This window comes from Oratosquilla oratoria, chromosome 4, assembly GCF_046742065.1.
Source record: "Oratosquilla oratoria isolate Oo_2021 chromosome 4, ASM4674206v1, whole genome shotgun sequence".
In the NCBI taxonomy this organism is placed as follows: domain Eukaryota; kingdom Metazoa; phylum Arthropoda; class Malacostraca; order Stomatopoda; family Squillidae; genus Oratosquilla; species Oratosquilla oratoria.
Genome location: NC_134780.1, coordinates 82,560,266 through 82,580,265, shown reverse-complemented (window position 1 = coordinate 82,580,265; position 20,000 = coordinate 82,560,266). Strand labels below are relative to the sequence as shown.

The 20,000-nt window shown below is 43.1% G+C and overlaps 1 protein-coding gene across 12 annotated transcripts in view; it reads right to left on the bottom strand.

Moving 5' to 3' along the window:
- The window catches only part of LOC143024996 (transmembrane and coiled-coil domains protein 2-like), a 749,123-nt gene that overhangs the window by 562,761 nt on the left and 166,362 nt on the right, over nt 1-20,000 (bottom strand). Inside the window, exon 1 of one of the 12 annotated variants that reach the window (XM_076184577.1) lies at nt 4,850-4,921. The exons of the other annotated variants lie outside the window; for them this stretch is intronic. The gene's annotated coding sequence lies outside the window, so the exon portion shown is untranslated. Of the gene's footprint in view, nt 1-4,849; nt 4,922-20,000 lie in introns of those variants that run through there. 12 annotated transcript variants of the gene reach the window in all.

The following is a 20,000-nucleotide window of genomic DNA, read 5'->3' as shown; positions in this document are numbered from 1 at the left end:
CTTTAAATGGAGTAAATATAGGTAATGATCAAAGAATAGTCAGTTGCACATCCAAGTTCAAGACCTGAAAGAAACGAAGCTAAGTTTTTTGGAAGGAAACAAGCTTTGTGAAGATAAAGAACATCAAGAAGAAATTTCGGGTGGTATTTAATAACAGATTTGAAACTTAACGAACACAACGCCAAAGTTATGGATTGCAATATATTGAGTACTATGTATACATACACATGTACACATTGCATATACATACATACGTACACATAAACAAGTACACATTGTACATATACATATATACACCCAATTAACAAATCTTCCATGTCCACTTCATATATATACATACACACATTACACATACGTATGTCCATATAAAACACGCGCACAATGTACACACATACATACAATCATCCATATACCCACGTAAACAAATCCTACTTCTCCAGTGAAAACGAGATCTTCTTTGTCCACTTCTTCCTCCCCCACCACTCACACAGCGGCTGAGGGACTCTAAATCCTCCGACGACGAGCGAGGAGGGATAACATGCGGCCAGACTCAGGTGCTGCACAATTAGAAGACTCCTGTGCAAAACTCTCAAAGGATAAGATGGCGAAGGAATGTTGGCAACCTGCCACTCCGATGGCAAGAAGCCACCGTCTCTGAGGAGGGAGAGGAGGTGGGAGAGGGGGGTGGGGAGGAAGAGGGAAGGGAGAGGGGAGAGGGAGCTATGGGAAAGGTAACATGACAAGGGGAGAACGTCTATGGGAAAAGGGGACGGAGGGGAGCGAGTGTACAAATACTAAGAGTCTTAGAGAGTATGCAAGTAGTAAGAGTCTTAAAGAGTATGCAAATATTAAGAGTCTTAGAGAGTATACAAGTACTAAGAGTCTTAAAGAGTATGCAAATACTAAGAGTCTTAGAGAGTATACAAGTACTAAGAGTCTTAAAGAGTATGCAAATACTAAGAGTCTTAGAGAGTATGCAAGTACTAAGAGTCTTAAAGAGTATGCAAATACTAAGAGTCTTAGAGAGTATGCAAGTACTAAGAGTCTTAAAGAGTATGCAAATACTAAGAGTCTTAGAGTGTATGCAAGTACTAAGAGTCTTAAAGAGTATACAAATACTAAGAGTCTTAGAGAGTATGCAAATACTAAGAGTCTTAGAGAGTATGCAAATACTAAGAGTCTTAGAGATTATGCAAGTACTAAGAGTCTTATAGAGTATGCAAGTACTAAGAGTCTTAAAGAGTATGCAAATACTAAGAGTCTTAGAGATTATGCAAGTACTAAGAGTCTTCAAGAGTATGCAAATACTAAGAGTCTTAGAGAGTATGCAAGTACTAAGAGTCTTAAAGAGTATGCAAATACTAAGAGTCTTAGATATTATGCAAGTAATAAGAGTCTTAAAGAGTATGCAAGTACTAAGAGTCTGAGAGAGTATGCAAGTACTAAGAGTCTTAGAGAGTATACAAGTACTAAGAGCTTTAGAGAGTATGCAAGTACTAAGAGTCTCACCGAGTATGCAGGTACTAAGAGTCTTTTCCACCTTGCATGGAGTGTGGCCGACCGAGTCAAAACATCCCTTTAACAATTCCCGAGAGAAAAACAAATAAAGGGAGATCCATTCCCCCTCTCTGATCTGCCCCATTTCGTCGACTTATACGGCACGTAAGGGAACATATTGGCGGTATTCTTATCCGCCTGTCAGACGAGCAATACCTGTAGAAAAACGAAAACCAATGGAGGAATGAAGGTGGTGGTAGGGAGGGAGGAGAGGGACGATGGGGCGGGGTGAAAGCTACGTGAGTAGCAGAAAATGAGTGTTACAGCGGTTCTAGAAGATCAAAGGAAACATGAGTGAATAAAAAGATATGTAGATGTATTCCAAGATGGGTTCTGGGTTTTTGTGGCAGATTATTACCCGAGTGTTTTTCAATCTTTGCTTATTCGATCATTTATTTTTAATGTTTCGGTATGATGATAATCGTCAGGCATAGGTGCATTACGCTGTAGTCCGATTAGCCAATTAGGCGTCCTCTATTAACAGGTGACATGAACTAATTTGTCGACGAACTTTGGAAAGGGGAAAAGGACATTGAAAAGAAGAGATAAAAATATGAATAAAAAAAGAAGAAATGAAAGTGTTGAACATAAGAAAAAAGAAAAAGAAAAAAATGAGCGTAGAAACAAAGCCAACGGAAGATAGCAATGCGTTCAGTTCTAAGTACTACAACAGCCAGCGTCTTCTGCTTGGTTGTAATACGCATATCTTTAACATGTTTGATAAGAGCAAGTGTATTATATCACATACACACACACGCACACGGTGGCGCGGTTGGTAGAGTCCCAGACTGTCAGTATGGCGATACTGGTGGTACCTGGTTCGAATCCTGCCCAGGGCTGAAATTATTTTAGTATCGCTGCGCTTCGAGTCGTTACTCCAACTCTCGTGGGCGGGGAGTTGGTGTGTGTGTGTGTGTGTGTGTGTGTGTGTGTGTGTGTGTGTGTGTGTGTGTGTGTGTGTGTGTGTGTGTGTGTGTGTGTAAGGTCACAGCATTACCCATAGATCGGTCATACGGGCTCTGAGCTCTCTTTCGGGAGGGAAATAGCTATCGATCACGAGTCCAACACGTGATCCAAAGACCAAGGTGAATCACATACAAATACATATATACACAATCTATACACCAAGAGTTTTCCCCCTAATAAGGGAGATAGCCAAATCATAGTCACGAACCCACTCCCACCCATTCCACTCACCTCCACCCCTCCCATCTCAGCTCATATATGTATACATATATATGCAGGAACCTCACTTCATCGTGAGATACAAATTCAAGAAAAATAATTGAGAAAATAAACAGCTGAATTGGTAAGACCTTTCGTATATTACAGCTTCAAACAGAACGGAAATGTACATACTTCTTCCTGTTGTTGTAGTGCGTGCAAAAAGCTGTCCCGTTTTCTGATTTATGTACTGTTTGTCTGAAGATGTAATACACGAAAGATCTTAACGTCTACTATTCATTTTCTTCAGTGATTTTTCTTACATGCATTATATATATATATATATATATATATATATATATTTATATATATATATAATATATATATATACATGTGGAAAAATCACCAAGGAAAATAATAAAATGATGACCGAGCGCTTTCGTCTATTTAAACATCTTCAGGGTACATATAATGATAATGCAAACATGAATATATATACAAAGTGGGAGGCCAGGGATGGTAACAGGAAAGGGTTGTGAGGGTCTCTTACGGTCTACCGATACTGTTTGCGGCAACGGACGTTTGGGCCACCACATTTTCAACACTAAAATGATCAAGCTTGTACATTCCTTGACCTAAAGTTGGTGACAAATGTATCTTTAATCAGACTGGATTCTATTACATTTCTAGTCAAATATATGTATATATATATATATATATATATATATATATATATATATATATATATATATATATATATATATATATATTTCCGATTTTGAGTTGGACGAAGAGCACTGGGAATTTTATGCGTCAGCTGTCAATAGCGACCAGATGGTGCTGTTTGGACTTGATGGCCGACTCAGAGATCGACAGAGAATGCAAAGGAGCGGATGAAGGGTCAGGGCATGAGTGAGGGATACCAAAACGCCTGCGGGTGGTTCTCTTTATTGGAACACACTCAGGAATTCGGAACTCTCAGATATACGGAAGGAAAAACAGCGATATCAGACTTTTCCACGATATCAGATAGACTTTGTTTTTTCCGGAAAAAGAAAATACTCGTAAATAAAGAAATACGAATATTAGAGGTTTCGATTTAAAATATTTTCCAATAAAGAGAACTATTCCCATAAGAGGAAATATTAGATTCTGTTCCAGTAACACGCTTACGCAATTTTTTACTTTTTTTCCATGGAATGGTTAGGTTAGATTAGGTTAAGTTAGAAGCTATCGGGCAATGTAATTTTCATATTAAATATCCGTGTTGGCGTGATGCTGGAATTTAACTGAATATTAACCTTAAATTAACCTCTCCCTGGATGTAGGCAAACAAAATTGTTCATCATCATTAGCGAAAGTTTGAATCCAATGTGATTAATTACGTCATTAATTACGTCATAGCTCAAATATGACCTCTTGGCACTGCCTGCTACAGGCACTCATATATCCCAGGCCCTCCTCTTCCTCCTCCTCCTCCTCTTCCTCCTCCTCCTCCCCTCCTCCTTCGCTTCCTTCTCACCTCTTCTCTCCTTTCTCCTCTTGCTCATTTTCCTTGCTTCTCATTGCATGAATATTCATGTAACCATATGAACACACGAATGTGTGCATACACATACACACACACTCGGCTTGCTGGTGTAGTGGCTAGCATCTCGGCCTGCCAACTCAGTAGAACCAAGATCGAGCGCCGTTCACGGCTTGAAAAGTATCACAATTCAGCAATCAGTTACTGTCTCCCTTGGGCAAGACGATGAGAGAGAGAGAGAGAGAGAGAGAGAGAGAGAGAGAGAGAGAGAGCGTGCGTGTGTGTGTGTGTGTGTGTGTGTGTGTGTGTGTGTGTGTGTGTGTGTGTGTGTGTGTGTGTGTGTGTGTGTGTGGTGCGTAAGGTCCATTACCGATAGACCGGGCCGCAAAAACATTGATTCTCTCCTCCGATAGGGCAATAGCTGTCGGTCACAAGACCAGCACGTGACCCAAGACAATATTGAATCATGCACACACACACATACACACACACACACACACACACACACACACACACACACACACACACACAACCCCATAAAAGGGGAAAATGAGAAATATAGATTTAATATGCAATTTCTAGATTAGTGACGTCACTGACCTAATCCAACTGACGTGAGCTTCGGGTCAAACTATTTCAGAATGGTATTCTCCTTCTCTCCGATCACAGTACCTGAAACAAGAGGGAGGGAAATGTTAACAACACATTTGTTTACACATTTTCATAATTAAATGAATACGACATGTTATCCACACACATTGGTTCTGACCCAAGGCATTGGGCGGGAGGCAGGGATGACCCTTCATCCACGAGGAGCTAAGATAAGAGGGAGGAAAGGGTGGTGGATGGGAGTGGAATGAGTGGGAGTGAAATAGGTGGGAGTGGGTGCATGTCTTCTGACAAGGCTACCCCCCGTATAAGGTGGGAAAAGCTATACAGAGATAAATACAATAAGAAATATAACCTGAGGATGTTCTTCGTTTTTTTAAAGAAAATGGTGAATAAATTGTTAGAATTAATGTTTGCGTTTGAGACATAATCATTATTTTTGTAAAGATGAATGTTTATGATTAAACTCTAAGATGGACAAAGTCTGGGGAACTCCACAAACACGACCAGTTATGCCACATCATACATCTGGCGGCCCGTTTGTCAAACCGTTGTTATGGTTACCGTTGTCGTGATTTTTTCTTCTTTTTAATAAACTAAAATTATTAACCCTTTTTGATGGCGGACAGTTATGAGATTTCAATTAGCATTTGGGTTTGTATGTCACCGTTTTAAGGTGGAGGGGCACTAGGCTAACATGCTACTTACTTTTGCTATTTCGTTTGAGTAGAAACGACTTCGATTCCAGCATTCTAGGCTTCCGTAAGAATATATCTACAATGTGTCTAACATTCGTATTCTAGGTTTAACATAGTTCGTCGTTGAGCTTCTCACTCTATGAGGCAAGAATAATTTGACATTTTGGAATTTTGATAAACAAAATATCGTCTCCAAAATTCTTACAACTCAAACGAAGTAGCAAAAGCAAATAGCATGCTAGTGAGAAGTGCCTAGTGTGCCGCCACTATCAGCTACATTTTTCTTTGATTTTCCAAAAGTTTCGGACAATTTTTCAATTTGGAGACTTCTCTTCGCCTTTCAGGATTCAGTGACGAACTCAAAAGATTTGGAAAGTCTGGGACATGAGTATGGCAACACTAGAGTCAATATCAAACTTAGTTTGAGCTCAAAGCACCTCTGTAACTTGTTTATGTAAAGGCTCTTTTTTTCGCTCAGGGATTCCGCTGGGGGGGGTCGTGCGAGGCTAAAGCCTCTTTGGTAAAATATCATTATAAGTCGACAGAAAATTTTCTAACCTCACATTTTCTCAAAAGTTTAAAAACAAAATGAAAAATGAAAACAATAAGTCTTTAGACTTTGAAGAATCACTTCTACTTTGATTTTCTTTTGATGTTTGCTAATATCATCTTGGAAAAACGAGATAAAAGAATCTAGCCTCGCGCGACCCTACAACAAAAACCTCGAGGGCCCATGGCCGGAGACCAGTTATACTTTAAGATATATAAAGTGAGAGAAACAATCCGTCCTAAACCAAAAATAAGAGGAGGAAGAGGTGGAGGGGGAGGAGGAGAAAGAGGGACAGGGAAGGGAGATGGAGGGAGGAAGGGGAAGGAGGAGAGGTGGAGGAGGCGGTGAAAAGAAGAAGGAGGAAGAGATACAGAAGGAAGAGGAGAAGGAAAGGAGGAAAAGAAATAGAAAGAGGAGAAGAACGGAGGAGGAAAAGAAGGAGGAAAAGGAGGAGGAAGACGAAGAGGAGGAGGAAAAGGAGGAGAAGGAGAGAGATGAGATGGAGTAGGAGGAGAAAGAGAAAGAGGAGATGGAGGAGAAGAAAAAGAAGGAGGAAGAGGAGGAGAATGAGGCGATGGAGGAGGAGGAAAAGGAAGTTGTCTCAATCCTTTGACTTGTTCTGGGAAACTGTGTGTGTCAAGTTGCCAGGAAGGATCGACATCCTTGAAGTGTCAAAAGGCGACGAAACAAACAAACAAACAAACAGACAGACTTGCTTCGCAGAGTACAGAGCAACCACTGAGCAATCTGTGTACAGCTGGGCAAACAAGCAACTCGGCAGAGCTCAGCGTTCGAATGAGTTTTATGATGTTATGAAATGTTTGTTGGGCGTAAGCAAAGAGTAAGTCTTCGAGTACAAATCAAGGAGAATATATATTTCTTATTTTTAATATATGCGCACCTCTATTCTTTATCAATATTATTATAATTATTATTATTGTTACTAATGTTATTATCATTACTGTTATTTTCAGCAATAATCATTATATATATATATATATATATCTATATATATATATATATATATATATATATATATATATATGTGTGTGTGTGTGTGTGTGTGTGTGTGTGTGTGTGTGTGTGTGTGTATACATATATATATTATATATATATATATATATATATATATATATATATTGCTAAATACAATTACTACAAAGTTACAAATGAAAAAATATTTTGGCCTTCCATTTATCTATTCAGTTATCTATTTCTATTTCTTTCTATGTATCTATTTACTTATTTTATTAATTTACTTGTCATTCCTGTAAAATGACAATGCAAGTGACAAATATGGCGACCACGTGGTCCATGTCTGGCCACGAGGATCGTGTTTGCCCAAAAACGTTCAAGAAATAGATCGGGTGTCTACCTGAAGGCTAGCCAAAATGACTATTTCTTGCGGATCAACGTGGTGGTTGAAAACTATCATCCATTGTCATGGTTTCCGTTTTCGATGAATGATGAATTGAAAGAAAACGGAGTCAGGTTAGGGTAGATGACTTGTCGGGTTCCACTCACCCACTGTAGTCTATCCGTTGTATTCTTTTATTTATTCATTCAATTTTCAATTCATCTATCTATTCGCTTATCTATTTACTTGTTCATTTGTTACTGCAGCTCAATGTGATATTTTCATCTTCTATAAAAGAGCTAGAAAATGTAAATATCATTTTATATATATATATATATATATATATACACACACACATACGTTATCATTTCTTTATTTGTTATTGGAGATTATTGTGATATTTTCATCTTTCCTCAATGCGATACAAAACTTTGTAAATATCTTATATTTTTCATTTACTTTCTATTCCATCTTCCGGAAAATGAATAAAACTCGGATATGCATTTGTCTTCATCGTGAGGACCCGAGTACGATTCCTAACGGGTTTAGCCTCCTCTCCTTTGGGGGGAACAACAACCCCCCCCCCTTCGAGAGACCCCCCCACTCCCTATCACCCTTTTGGGGGGCAAAATTGTGAACCAACCCCCCCTTCCTCTCTTTGAGTGGCTACCCCCCTTATAAGGGGGAAGAACCCCTTGGTATATAGAACATAGACTACATGACGTCACATAGAGAATATCAACAACGCCACAAAGGATAAGATGACGTAAAAGAATTTCCTGTATGACGTCATAACCGAGAAAATAATTTTTGATGACGTCATAGGCGAACGCTTAATGCGCAACGAGAAACTCCTTCAACTCGTTTAAGCGATAACGAGCTTAAGTCGTAAATTTAAGCCTCGTGCATAAAAAGCGGGGGAGAGGGGGGAGAGGGGGAGGCGTATGACACGCAAATAGACATATCACCCACCCACCCGCCCACCAACCTTTGGCCAACTGCCATGGCTCCCCTCTGAACATCATAGCAGAAGATTAGCCCGCGCAACACGTGCGCAGATAAGAATAAGAAGAATAAAAAATAAATAATAAATAAACAAATAAGTAGATGAAATGGTCCGCGCAACACCTGCACAGAAATAAATTGGTCCACACAACACCTGCACTGAAACTAATTGGCCCGCGCAACACCTGCACTGAAACTAACTGGCCTGCACAACACCTGCACTGAAACTAACTGGCCCGCGCAACACCTGCACTGAAACAAATTGGCCCGCGCAACACCTGCACTGAAACTAATTGGCCCACACAACACCTGCACTGAAACAAATTGGACCTCACAACACCTGCACAGAAACAAATTGGACCTCACAACACCTGCACAGAAACAAATTGGCCTGCACAACACCTGCACAGAAACTAATTGGCCTACACAACACCTGCACATATATTGGCCCCAGCAACACCTGTAGACGTCATCTCCGCTCATGACATAAGAACATAAGATTGAAGGAGACTGCAAGAGACCATAAGGCCTACACTAGGCAGTTCCATGTCCGTTACCAGCTTCCTTAGTCTTTTCGAGATGCAGCCGCCCTTCACACGAGTGGCGCTCTACGTGCGTTTTCCTATAAATTACGATTTCTCTGCATATGAGGGGGCGCGGACCCTGGTCTGAAGGAAGTACTGATCGATCGGGACCCTAAGGTCCTAATTCGCCGTCACATACAACTCAACATCATCTGATCTTAGCCAGAATAAAAACAATAAAGTCACCTGCTAATGGAGACATGTGACTGTGACGTCAGGAATTCGGCAGCGAATCCAGAGAGAGAGAGAGAGAGAGAGAGAGAGAGAGAGAGAGAGAGAGAGAGAGAGAGAGAGAGAGAGAGAGAAATAGGACCCAGGACAGCTGCGAATTATGGACCTCACACTCGAGTTCCTTTGGGGGGTTTTCTCAAAAAAATCCTCAAAATCCAACAAGCGAAGAGCTCTACAGGACACTTGGAAGAGCACCTCACCCACTCGCTGTGATGCCTGTCTTTGGATTTTGCTTATCTCTTGTTGTTGTATTTTTTATTCATTATCTTATTCGTTTGTTTGTTCATTTGGAGCTTTCCAAACTCAATTTTTTTTCTATTATTATTCTTTTTCTTTTTTTTTTTTACTTTTTAGGGGCTCTTCTTGATACTCGACGATTTCATTCAGCTGATTGGGAGACCCCAGCTGACGTTTGAACACCCACCGAACGACCACAACTGCCAGGAAGCCAACTGGACGAGCGTGCCAGACGCTGGGAAATGGACCAACGGAGGAATTTCGCAATGAGGGAGGGAGGAAAGGAAGGAAAGGAGAGAAGGAACGACGGAGGGGAAGGGAGGAAGGGAGGGAGGGAAGGACGAAGAGGATGTGGAAGGGAAGGAAGAAGAAAAGGAAGGAAGGAGGGTAAAAAGAAGGGAGAGAAGGAGAGAAAGAAGGAGAGAAGGGTTGTGGGAAAGGAAGGAAGGAGAGATGGAAGGAGGGAAGGAAGGAGGGAGAGAAGGTAAATAGAGAGGAAGATAGAGAGGGAGGAAGGAGGGTGGAATAATGGAAGGAAGACGGAGGAGTGGACGATGGAGAGAGGGAGAGAGGGAGAGAGGGAGGGAGGGAGTGAGAAAGGAGAACGGGACGCCCCCCACCCCACCCCGCGATCCATCCATCCATCCACCTCGGAAGTCGCGACAAAAGTGACAAAAGTAAAAAAAAAAATTCTTTTATTCCAGATTCGCCACAAAAGATGACCAACGTTGCTCCAGTTCCTTTGAGGGCCTGACAACGTAGATCAAAGGATTACAAAAGAAGAGCAAGCCGACAGGAGACCTTTTGGTCCATAACTAGGTCGGACGCGAATAAAAGAAAATAAATAAAAACATATATAAAAATTAAAATGAAATAATTAAAATAATGATAAATGATAAACACAGATAAATGGTAAATTATGATAATTTATAATAAACAAAAAATAAAGATAAATAATAAATAAATAAATAAATAGATAATGATCTGCGGATATAAAGTCACATGTGACAATTCACTCCATCACCACTACCACCACCACCATCAACACCACCGCCGTCGCCACAATTACTGAGTGTATGTGTGCATGTACGTATTTACTACCTGGTTGTATTTACCTAGTTGTATTATACGGGAAGGGGAGCTATGCTCGTAGTAACCCGTCTTTGTATTTCTCAGCATCTAATTTGTTCTTAAATCCTTGTATGGTGTTTGCAAACACTACTGTTTCGTGTGTGTGTGTGTGTGTGTGTGTGTGTGTGTGTGTGTGTGTGTGTGTGTGTGTGTGTGTGTGTGTGTGTGTGTGTGTGTGTGTCTGTATGCGTGTTTATGCGTGTACGCGCGCGTCTGTGTGTATACATACGTGCACGTACATACATGCATATATATACCTGCATGTATATGAGTGTGCGTGTGTGAATTTATGCGCACGCGCCTGAGTTATGTAAGTGTGTGTATGTATCTCATTCACCCATGCGGGTCATTGTGGATCAAGTGGATCGGAGGAACGTCCATTCCACTCCATCCACAGTCGCCTGGGCGCCACAGTTACTGGAAAGCCAAGACTTTCTATGTCTTTCTTTTTTCATTTATATATCTGTTTATTTGTTTACTTTTCTAATCATGTTTTTATTCATCTATGTTCGTTTGTTTTGATTTATTTGATGCTGATGTACTGAAGCCCTGTGACTTTGCCTTTATTCATCTATCTATTTGTTTGTTTATCTAATTATGTTTCTATTTTTGTTTATCTAATTATGCCTCTCTTCATCCGTGTTTTTTCTTATTTCCAGTTTATGTTCAGTTATATATCTATATACATATATATATATATTATATACATAAGGAAATACATGAATATATACTAACGTATACACGATGATAAAACACTGACACTAGACAGCCCTTCACCGCGTATCACCCAAATGACACATACTCCATTTCTCGTATTACGTATGACGTCACGCCACGTCACACGATCACATCGAAGCCAATGAAACCGCAGACATCTGGCGCAACCCGACGACTCGAGGGTGACGTGGAGGACAAGGAATCGCCACAGTTCGAGTGACGACGACAAAGACTAAAGTCATCGACGTGGTGACTTGGAGGGTCACGTTTCCGAGGACAAAGACACCCACAAAATATAACATCAACAACAATACATATACATATACAGAGACAACCCTCGATGGAGGAGGAGACGAAGGGGACGCCCACACTGAATTCCTGGCTGCTGGGGCAAGGGGATCGAACCTGTCGTGAGCTGTTTGGAGTGGGAAGGAAGGGTGCCTGCATGGGAGATTACCCAGAGAGACTGTGGGGACCTGGCACCTTCATAAGGGGATTGGCCGTATCAAAATACATACTTTATATATATATTAACACCCACGCCCCCTCCCATATCAGCAACTTCTGTATCAAGGGCCATCCCTTACTTCCGTCACACTGCTCGGGTCTAAGGCAATTAAGTGAGACAGCCGAAGCTAGTTTACCCCCGCAGATTCATCAAATGGCGACCCCTCCCCCCACTCATCTCATCAACTCAAAATAATTTAAGAAGTAGACGAGAACCTCCAGCCAATATCACCTTCCAATCCACATTCTTCCTCCATTTTTTTCATCATCTTTTGTACTCTCTCTCCCCTGCTCTACAGACATTCATCTTGCATCCAAGGCCCCCCTTTACCTCGTCCATCCACCTCACTCTTGGTCCTGCTCTCAAGTTCCCTACATCCGCTCCTGGTTTTCACCCTTTTAGGGTCGTCTTTCGTCACTCATTCTTCCCATATGTCCAAACCACTTCGAATCTCTTTGATCCACCCCATCCGACAGCTCTCCTTTCACCCCGTTCTCTGCCTTACCTCCACATTTCTCACTCTATCCATCCTCGTAACATTTACCACATTTCTCAAACATTCCATCTCACACACATTCAGTCTCTTCTTTTCTGAGTCCTTCAAGCTCTACGTCTAACATAAGAATATAAGAATAAAAGAAACTGCAAGAGACCATATGGCCTACACTAGGTAGTTTCATGTCCATTATCACCTTTCATCCCCATCCATTAAGTTATCTAATCCCGTAGACAAGATTATTCTCTCATACAACCTTCTCTTTGAGTTCATCTCAAGATATATGTTTAGAGCATTAGAATGGAGGAGACTGCAAGAGACCATAAGGCTTACACTTGGCAGTTCCACGTTCCTTACCACTTGTCATCCCTACCTATAATTACTCAATCTTTTCTTAAAACGACCGATAGTTTCAGCGCTCACTACTACATGGTTACTAAGTCTATTCCATTCGTTAACTACTCTATTTGTAAACCAGTTCTTGCCTCCTTTACTCTGTAGCTCACCTCAGACTCCACTCCGCCGTTCACTGCCACATGTGACCCCAAATACTTAAAAACTCGCCACTTTCTCTAGACCTCTCACCCTTCCAGGGCTCACACATTTTCTCGTCTGTCTCACGAGTCTTTATGATGAGGTGACCATCTCCGACGTCTGTCTCACGAGAGTTTTTTTATGAGATGACCCTCTCCGACGCCTGTCTCACGAGTTTTTTTTTTCATGAGATGACCCTCTCCGACGTGTCTCACGAGCCTTTATGATGAGGTGACCCTCTCCGACGTCTGCCTCATGAGTTTTTTTGATGAAGTGATCCTCTCCGACGTCTTGTTTCGCAGGGCCAGATGAAGCAGTGTCGGGCCTTCGCTGCAACCGCGACAATGAGGGCCGAGATCGGCACAGCGATCACGAACTCTGTCGTCTATTCTGAGACGATAATGAGCCGTCGAGTTGGAGGAGGAGGAGGAGGAGGAGGCGGAAGAGGGATGAAGGTAGGAGGAATACAAACCGAAAGAAGATGGAAGGTGGGAGAGGAGGAAGACTAAGGGAAGGAGGAGGAGGAGGAGGAGGAGGAGGCGGAAGAGGGATGAAGGGAGGAGGAATACAAACAGAAAGAAGATGGAAGGAGGGGGAGGAGGAAGACTAAGGGAAGAAGGAGGAGGGGGAGGAGGAAGAAGAGAAAGGGAATGACGAGGAAGAGGAAGAAGAGGAGGAAAAACAGGAAGAAGGAGAGGAGAGGGGAGTTAGAGGAAGAGGATGAGGGGGAAGAGAGGAGAGTGAGAGTACGAAGAGAAGAAAGGCGAGGAGAAAGAGGCCTTGATGAAAAAGGTGCAGAAGACGAAGAGGAGGAAGAGGAGGAAGAGGAGAAAGAGGAGGAGGAGGAGGAGGAGGAGGAGGAAGAGGTGTAGGAGGAGGAAGAGGAGAAAGAGGAGGAGGAGGAAGAGGCAGAAAGGACCCAAGCTTAAAGACAACGGCGGGAAACACAAGCCCTGACGGCACATCCAGCCAAGAACGCCTTGGAGTAGGAGTAGGAACAGGATGGCGAGGGAAGAGGGGAAAGAAGAGGGAGAGGTGAAGAGGGGTGGAGGAGGGGAAAGAGGAGCAGGAAGGGGGTGGGGGGAAGGGAGAGAGGAAAGCGGGGGAGGGGAAGGAGAGGGGAAGGGGAGGGGGAAGAGGGGGACGGGGAAGAGGAGTGGGAAGGGGAAGGAGAAGGAAAGAGGGGAAGGAGAGAGGGGAGGGGAGTCGAAGGAGAGAAGGGGAGAGGGAAGGGGAGGGGAAGGAAAGTGGGGAGAGGGAGAGGAGGAAGAGGAGGGGAAGGAGAGAGGGGAGGGGAGGCGAAGGAGAGAGGGGAGAGGGAAGGGGAGGGGAAGGAAAGAGGGGAGAGGGGGAGAGGAAAGAGTGAGGGGAAGGGGGAGGGTGGGGTGTGGAGAAGAGAGGGGGCAGTAAATCCAGACCATTGAGGAAGAAACTTGTCAGTCAGTCAGTCAGTCAGTCAGTCAGTCAGTCTGTCAGTCCAGGGCACAAGGGACACTGAAGGTGACGAAGAGGAAGAAGAGGAAGAAGAGAACAGGCGGAGGAGGAAGAAGTGGGAGATGAGAAAGAAAGAGGAAGAAAGTGAGGGAAGAGGAGGAAGAGGAAGAAGAAAAGAGGCGGAGGAGGAGGAAGAGGCGGGAGATGAGAAAGAGGAAGAAAGTGAGGGAAGAGGAGGAAGAAGAGGAAGAAGAAAAGAGGCGGAGGAGGAGGAAGAGGCGGGAGATGAGAAAGAGGAGGAAAGTGAGGGAAGAGGAGGAAGAAGAGGAAGAAGCAGAAGACGAGGAAGAGTGAGAGAAGAGGAAGAGGTAGAGGAAGAGAAGAGGAAGAGGAGGAGAAAAAAACGAAGAAGCAGAAGAGGAAGAAGAGCAAGAAACAGTGAGAGAATACCAGGGAGAAGAGAAGAAGAGGAAGAGGAGGAGGAGGAGGAAGAAATGAGAGAAAAGCAGGAAGAGGCGGAAGACGAGGAAGGAAAAGAGGAAGGAAAAGAGGAAGAAAAATGAGAGAAGATGAGGAAGAAGATAAGAAAAGAAGCGGAGGACGAAGAAGCGAGAGAAGATGAGGAGAACGTAGAAGAGAACGAAAAATAATTAGATGAAGCTGAGGATGAGGTTGAAGATGAGGAAGAGAAATAGGAATAAGAAGAAGAAAGGAATACTAGGAAGAGTTTAAAGGAAGGAGGGAAGGGGGAGGAGAAGGAGGAGGAGGAGGAGGGGAAGAAAAGGAGAAGAAAGAATAGGAAGATGAGGAGGATGAGGAGAAGGAAGAAGAGGAGGAAGATGAGGAGGAGAAGGAAGAAGAGGAGGAGAAGGAAGAAGAGGAGGAAGATGAGGAGGAGGAGGCGGAAGATGAGGAGGAAGATGAGGAGGAAAAGAAGAGGAGGAGGAGGATGAGGACGAAGACGAGGAGAAGGAGGAAGAGGAGGAGGAGGAAGAGTAGGGAATGATGGTGACGATTATGAGCGAGAGGCCAGGCCAACCTGAGGCTTGGGAAGGCGATTGGCTCGGAGGGCCGGATCCTGGGATCGAACATGAAGACGCCAGCGGGGGAGGGCGGTGGTGGTGGTGGAGGGGGGTGGTGAGGGGGAGAGGGGGGAAAGGGGGGAAGGGGGGACGGAACAATACTAGGCGGGAGAGTAAAGTACAAAAGTGGGAGCATAGAGAGGGTGAACGTGTGCAGCTCCGTATTATACGGCTGTGTGATGTAATATTCTGCGTGCGCTGGTGGTGTAGTCGTAAGCGTGCTGGTCTCACATTCGCTTAGTTGTGGGTTCGAATCCCGCACTTATCTCCGATTTCCATCTGTGATTGTTACTTGCCCCCAACTAAGTCTCCCTAAAGTGCATCTTAGGGCAAAGATGACGGCTTCGGCCGCAGCTACTTAGCGCCTCCTGGCGTGAACGTTTTAATGTAGTTAATGTAGCCGATAACCTTCATACAAAAAAGTTTCATGGTGTACTTTTTACAATAAAAGGCGGTGGACAAAGTGCAGGGATGACCCGTCATCCAGGAGGTGCTAAGATAAGAGGGAGGGTGGAGGGGAGTGGAGTGTATTTAGGGATGGAATGGGTGGGAATGAGTTTTATTATTATTATTATTATCATTATTATTATCAGTAGTATCACTATTGTCATAACCGTTATTACTATCATCGTTGTTGCTACTGTTGTTATTATTATCATCATCATCATTATTATTATTATTATTATAATCATTATTACTATTATTACTTATGTTCCCTGGAGATGGCGAGTCAAGAAAACCTCCAAAGGGTGCCGACCTCATTCACACACACACACACTGACACATACACACACACACACACACTGACACACACACAAAAGTTTGGGCAAACGGACGGAGGCCATCGTCAAGTCGACGATCTGATGCTCCGGAAGACGCGCACGCGAAAAGATCCCTGCCTCCTTATTTATTTGCTTATTCATTCATTTATCTATTTGTTGTTGTTGTTGTTGTTACTATTATTATTATTATTATTATTATTATTATTATTATTATTAACATCAAATGAAGCGGCCTTGCTGTGGGTGTGCTGTGTCTTGCTGGATTGCATCTGACCCAGGGCAATGGGTGAGATGCAGGGTTTGACCTATCATCCAGGAGGAGCCAAGAAAAGAGGGAGTGGTGGTGAATGGGAGTGGAGTGGGTGGGGATGAAATGGGTGGGAGTGGATTTTATGACTTTTTTGGCTACCTCCTTTGTAAGGGGGAAAAGCCATTGATACATACATACATATATATACATATATATATATATATATATATATATATATATATATATATATATATATATATATATATATATATATATATATATTGAACCAGGGGCATGGTTCATTCAATTCTACACTACAAAGTTTTTTGTAAGGGGCACGTCCTAGCCTCCTGATAGGGGGGAGTTCATGACGTTACACTATATCATTATATATTTTTTTCTATTCCACATATTTGTGAAAGTCATGCGACGAGAGGATGGTGGGTACCCGTTATTAAACATTTTATTCATTCATATATCACTTGACAAATACTTTTTTTTTCTGACGTCGTTATGGACCAAAAGGTCTCCTGTCGGCATGATTTGTCATTGTAACTCGTTTACATACACACATACTTCCCCCGGATTTCGAACCAACCGAACATCTACTTCCCCCGGAGTTCGAACCAAGTGATATCTACTCCCCACCGGAGTTCGAACCAACCGAACATCTATTTCCTCCGGAGTTCGAACCAACCGAACATCTACTTCCCCGGGAGGTCGAACCAACCGAAAATCTACTTCCCCCGGAGGTCGAACCAACCGAAAATCTACTTCCCCTGGAGTTCGAACCAAGCGATATCTACTCCCCCGGAGTTCGAACTAAGTGAACATCTACTTCCCCCGGAGTTCGAACCAACCGACAATACTTCCCCCGGAGTTCGAACCAACCGACAATACTTCCCCCGGAGTTCGAACCAACCGACAATACTTCCCCCGGAGTTCGAACCAAACTACCTCAAACACGTGGAGGGGAGACCATCCGGCGCCTGGATCAGGAAGAGGGGAGATCTCCCCCCTCCCCCTTCCCGCGAGGGGAAACGGTCATATCCAAAGAGGGGGAAAATGAAGAACAGGACAAAAGGGTGGACGAGGTAAGGAAAGATGAAGAAGATACCGAGAGAGGAAGTAGAGGAGGCAAGAAGAGGAAAGAGGAATGAGGATCGGGGAAAGAGGAAAATATAGAGGATGAGGAAAAGAAAGGGGAAGAGAAAAAAGGGGGAGAGAGAGGAAAATAAAGAGGAATAGGAAAGAAAGTGGAAGACAAGAAAGTAGAAGAGATAAAGAAAGGGAAGGAGGAAAAGAAAAGGGAAGATAGAAAGGCGAAGACGAAAAGAAAGGGGAAGAGAGAAAGAATGGGAAAGAGAGAAAGAGGGGGGAAGAGGAAAAGAGAGAGAAAGGCGAAGAGGAAAAGAAAGAGGAAGAGAAAAAGGGGAAGAAAGGGGAAGAAGAAATGAAAAAGGAGGAGGAAAAGAAAGGAGAGAAGAGGAAGGAGAAGAGAAAGGTGAAGAGGAAAAGAAAGGTGAAGAGAGAAACGGGAAAAAGAAAAAGAAAGAAGAGGAAAAGAGCGGGGAAGAGGAAAGAAGGGTAAGAGGAGAAGAAAAGGGAAGAAAGAAAACATGGGGAGGGAGAGGATAAGGTAAAAAGGAAGAGGAGAAGAAAGGTAAACAAAGAAAGAGAAAGAGGGAGGGGGAAGGGGGAGGGGGTGGGAAAGGAGGGAGAGGGGAGGGAGAGGGGAAGGGGAGGGGGAGAGGGAGGGTGAAAGGGAGAACGACAAAAAATAGGGGGGGACGGGGAGATCAGAGAAAGGAGAGGGGAAGGGACAAAGATGAAAGATGCAATATCTAAATGAGCGGCAAACGGAAGAAGAAAAACTCGAAAGAGAGAGAGAGAGAGAGAGAGAGAGAGAGAGAGAGAGAGAGAGAGAGAGAGAGAGAGAGAGAGAGGAGAGAGAGAGAGAGAGAGAGAGAGAGAGAGAGAGAGAGAGAGAGAGAGAGAGAGAGAGAGAGAGAGAGAGGAGAGAGAGAGAGAGAGGAGAGAGAGGGGAGAGAGAGGGAGGGGGAGGGGGAGGATAGGCTTAGTATCCACAGCGGAGTCAACAGGAAAAAAAAATAAAAGAACTACCAGGTTGAAAAAAGGAACGAAAAAAAAAAAACGGAGAGGAAGTAAAGGTCTTAAAAAAAAAACGGAGGGGAGAGAAAAAGCGAACTGTACTATCATGACAAAAACAAACAAACAAATAAAATAAAGAATATAAAAAATACACAAAAATCAACACAAAGAGATGAAGGCCAAAGATTACACATCCATAGATGGGAAAAAGGGGATGCGATGAAGAAGGACAAGAAATTTAAGACAAATAAAAAGGAGAACTAAGAAGAAACGAAATAATTATGATAAAAAGTTCATAAAAGAAAATGAGACAAGACCAATGTATATATGGAGTATGAGCATACAGGAGGAGAAGAAGAAAAAGAAGAAAAGAAAAGAAGAAAAAAATAGAACAAGAAAGAACGAGAAAGAAAAAGAAGAACGAGAAAAAAGAAGATGAAGAACAAGAAGAACAAGAAGAAAGAAGAGAGAAGATAAAGAAGAACAAGATTAACAAGATGAACAAGAAGAGGAAGAATAAAAAGAGGAAAAGAGAGAGAGAGAGGATAAAGTAGAAGAGAAAGAACGCATATAAAATGACGAATAATGAAAATAATAAAACCAATAAATATATAGAAATAAAAATATGAAAATAAATAAAAATAATAAAAAATGCGAATAAGAAGAGGACAGGAGACGAGACATAGCTCCAAGAGAAATCTGAAAGTTTGCAACCGAAGAGAAACATCCAAAGGGGAGAAGATGCCAAAGCCAAAGGAAGGAGAGAGAGGCAAGTGAGGAGGAGGAGGAGGAGGAGGAGGAGGAGGAGGAGGAGGAGGAGGAGGAGGAGGAGGAGGAGAAAACGAAAGGAACACGAGGGAGAGCCCGAAAGGAAGACAAACAATGCAAACAATGAGGTCAGTAAAATTTTTGCAGGCAGAGATTAAGTACCCTAGAAAAAGAAGAGTGGATTAGTGTGTGTGTGTGTGTGTGTGTGTGTGTGTGTGTGTGTGTGTGTGTGTGTGTGTGTGTGTGTGTGTGTGTGTGTGTGTGTGTGTGTGTGTGTGTATGTGTGTGCGAGCGCGTTTGTGTGTCGAAAGGGGGTAAGGGGGGTAATGTGTCGCCGGCGCCAGTGTTCAGGCTGAGCGCTCGTGTTGTCTGCCACTTGGTAACACGAAATGCTATTGCGGTCTTCGCTGTGGCCCTGTGCCAAGTCGCTAGGCATTGTTGTACTGTGCAGTCCTGCGCCATGTATTTATGCAACAGTGTCCCCCCCCTCCCCCACCTCTCTCTTCCCGCCTCTCTCCGCTCTCAAGCGCGATCTTAGTACTTTATCTCCCTGCCCTCTCCCTCGCTCCGTACTCCCCGTCGCTCTTCCTCTGTCCTATTGTCATCGCATCACTAAGTTCATTCTTCCCTTTTCTTTCCCTCCCTACTCTTGTCTTCTTCTCTCTC